Source organism: Penaeus monodon, chromosome 24, assembly GCF_015228065.2.
Source record: "Penaeus monodon isolate SGIC_2016 chromosome 24, NSTDA_Pmon_1, whole genome shotgun sequence".
Lineage (NCBI taxonomy): Eukaryota > Metazoa > Arthropoda > Malacostraca > Decapoda > Penaeidae > Penaeus > Penaeus monodon.
Genome location: NC_051409.1, coordinates 13,029,523 through 13,029,838, shown reverse-complemented (window position 1 = coordinate 13,029,838; position 316 = coordinate 13,029,523). Strand labels below are relative to the sequence as shown.

Sequence of the window (316 nt, the reverse complement as noted above, 5' to 3'; positions counted from 1 at the left end):
CCCTGTTTGCGCCCCAGGGGGGTGTTGTTTAAAAATTTTAAAATGAAACAATTAAAAATTTAAAGCAGAAAAAAATACAACATAATTTTGGGGGCTATGGGCAAAGTTTGGGTTTTTTAGGAAACCCCCCCTTGGGGTATAAAACAAAACCAATTAGAGAATCTTAAATTAGTTTTCCTTTTTTAGCCTGAAATGGAGTGGAATTTGTTTCAGGGGAAATTGTTTTTGGCAAAAAAAAAGAGGGAAAGTAAAAACCCTGCATTTTAAGACCTCCGGAAAACACAGAAAAATTACAAATTAAAATTGGAAGAGTTAT

General features: G+C 33.5%; 1 protein-coding gene across 1 annotated transcript in view; it reads left to right on the top strand.

Annotated features, from left to right (window-relative positions):
- Positions 1-316, top strand: part of LOC119588859 (dystrophin-like) — a 6,421-nt gene that overhangs the window by 2,639 nt on the left and 3,466 nt on the right. The gene's annotated exons all lie outside the window — the stretch shown is intronic.